Genomic DNA, 2,947 nt, shown 5'->3' on the forward strand with positions numbered 1-2,947 from the left:
GCAGCCCAAATAGATTAAAACATATGCTCTACCTATTGTCTTATCTTAACTCTAAAGAAACCCTTTAGAGTGAACACAAAACAGGAAAGAAATGTCAGTAGAGATTTATGATGGTCCCTGAAGGGTCCTAGACAAAGACAGTGAAATTCCTTCCTGGGGAGACATTAGAATGTCCGATTCTTTGTAAGGGTCAAGGAAGCATGAATAAAGAGAGAGGAAAGGGGTTCGCATCAGACTTAACAGTTAAGGAAAAGAAACAACAACGCCATTTTCCTACCAAGACATTTTCTTTGCCACCAGTGCTTTCCTGCTTTATAGAAACAAAATTATTTTCACTTTAAATTTTCACTCCTGTCTTATCTAGTCAATGAAGAGGGTACTTACTATGTTTACATACATATAGACACAAGGAATCCAGGTTTAACAAGTCTATTTTATCCTAACTTGCTTTGAATTTTTCTTTTAAAGGTTTTTAATCTTATCTCTTATTATTATTAACTATTATCCTTGTCACATAATGTAAATCGGCATCTTAAAGCAGGCCTAGTGATTAATTTGCTAGTAGCTATAGCTTTAAAATATAATTGTCTAATTCCTAGATTTTGCTTTGTGTGTTTTTGGTTGGTTGGTTGGTTGGTTGGTTGGTTGGTTGGTTGGTTGGTTGGTTTTTGGTGTTTGGAGAGAGGGTCTCCCTGTAGTCCCAGCTGGCCTGGAACTTACTATGTAGACCAAGCTGAACTTGATCTTACAGAGATTCACTTGTCTCTGCTTAACCTATTGAGTGCTAGAATTAAGGTGTGTGCTACCACACCTGGCTCCTAGATCTCCTTTTTGAAGTAAACTTGAGTCATTTATCAAAAGCACAGACTAGCCTGCTGTTAACACAGAAAGTTATACAAAAAGATCTTTTTCCGAGAACATAAAACTGAAGAAAATAAAAGCCCAAGATTGCTTTACTTATAAGCTACTTATTTATTTTTGCTTCATTTTGTACTCTACCCAGTCCATTTTTTAAAAAATTTGTTGTTGGCACTCTGCATATAGCCCATGCTGGCCCTAAGCTCATGGGCCTCCTACTTCTACCTCTCAAGTAACTGAGATTATACGCACCATCGTGCCTAGTCCACTTCTGGAAAATATATACAGAGCTGGGAGATGGCTCAGGTAGTAAAGAGCTTGCCACACAAGCATGACAATCTGCATTGGATCCCTAGCACCCACTAAAAACCTGAGCATGCCGCAACACATGCCTATAATCCCAGCTCGGGGGAGGCAGAGAAGTGAGGATCTCTGGGGCTCACTCTTCAGCCAGTATAGCAAAATTGTGAGCTGCAGGTTCAGTGAGAGACCCAGTCTCGAAAAATAAGGTGGAGAGTAACCAAGGAAGATGCCTTATGTAAACCTCTGCTTCCACAGTCATGTGCACACACAGAAAATCATAAGTAATAAATATATGATTAAATTTCAACCAATGTGTAGCCATAGACCCAATCACAGTTATGAGGTAGATTGTAGAATAGTCCCACCATTTAAAAAGCTCCCTGGTACTTGAGTGGTGAGTTCTCTCTCCAACTTAGGCCCTGGTTTCATTGACTCTCTTTCTTTCATAGAAATAGAGACATATAATTATATTCTTTTGTGTATGGCATGTTTAGCACAATATTTTAGAGACATTATATCAGGAGATTAAAACCGATTGCTGAGTAGCATACAATGTTATGAATATATCAGAATTTGTTCAAATATCTGTTGACAGACATTTGAATTGTTTCCAGGTTTTGTCTATTATAAATTAAACTGTTGTAAATTTTGGAATTCAACTCAGTTTTAGGCTCTTGGATAAATACCTTGGATTGAGGTTGGATGTCATGGTACATCCTTAACTTTGTAAGAAATTACAAAATTGGCTTTATAAGGTGGCCATCCAACTTACATCTTTATTAGTGATTTACAAGCATTTTCAACCCTCCACCTTCTCATCAACATGTAATTGCTGTCAGTTTCTCAGTCCTTATACTGTTTATTTTCTAGGGCTCTATTCAAGAACGCTTAGACTGACCTAAGGGGACAGATTTTTCTCTTTTATTTTAGAACTTTAAAAAATACTTATTTTGATTATGCGTGTCTGTATGTAATGTATATATATGGGGGTGGGATATGTGCAGGAGGCCAAAGGCATTGAATCCCTAGAAGCTGCAGTTACAGGCAGTTGTGACCACCAGATGTGGGTGCTGGTAACTGAACTTCAGTCCTTACTGCAGAAGCAGTAAGTTCTCTGAACCTCTGAATCATCCATTTAGGCCCTCTCAGAGTTTTATAGTTTTGTGGTAGGCCCATTTTGCCTTCACATGTTATGGAAGTCTCTGAAATGATGAGCTTTACAGAAGAAAATAAATTTATTTGCAAAGAGATCAAGTTTGGAAATGGGAACCCAAGTCTCATCTGCCTCCCCAAAATGTATGAGAGAAGAGTATGTGTGGGTTAAAGTAGAGAGAAGGTTATTAGAGGGGAAGAATCAGTACATATGTGTAATCCACATCCATTGCTGCTCATGGGATGTATGTTCAGAAAATGGCAGCATTAGCATAACCTGAAGGGAATGGTTTGGGCTGACCTTGAAAGGTAACTGCCCCTTGCATTTTTACCTGGGCCCAAGTAAAGAGTCAATGGTTTTTACAAAAGTAGCCTGCCTTCAAGACCCTGAAAAGTAATCTAGGCAGTCATTATCATAATCTACATGTCAGAGGTATTAGTCACAGCAAAGCTAGTGAGAGCTTAAATATATTGCTCAATTGTGTGACTTTTCAAAATTAATGACTTTTTAAAAAGCCAACAAAATCAGGGCTGGAGAGATGGCTCAGCAGTTAAGAACATTGGTTGTTCTTGCAGAAGCCTCTGGGTTCAGATCCCAGCACCCACATGGCAGATAACAACTGTCTATAACTCC

The sequence above is a fragment of the Nannospalax galili genome, unplaced genomic scaffold, assembly GCF_000622305.1.
Source record: "Nannospalax galili isolate Female #2095 unplaced genomic scaffold, S.galili_v1.0 scaffold43, whole genome shotgun sequence".
Taxonomy (NCBI): Eukaryota; Metazoa; Chordata; class Mammalia; order Rodentia; family Spalacidae; genus Nannospalax; species Nannospalax galili.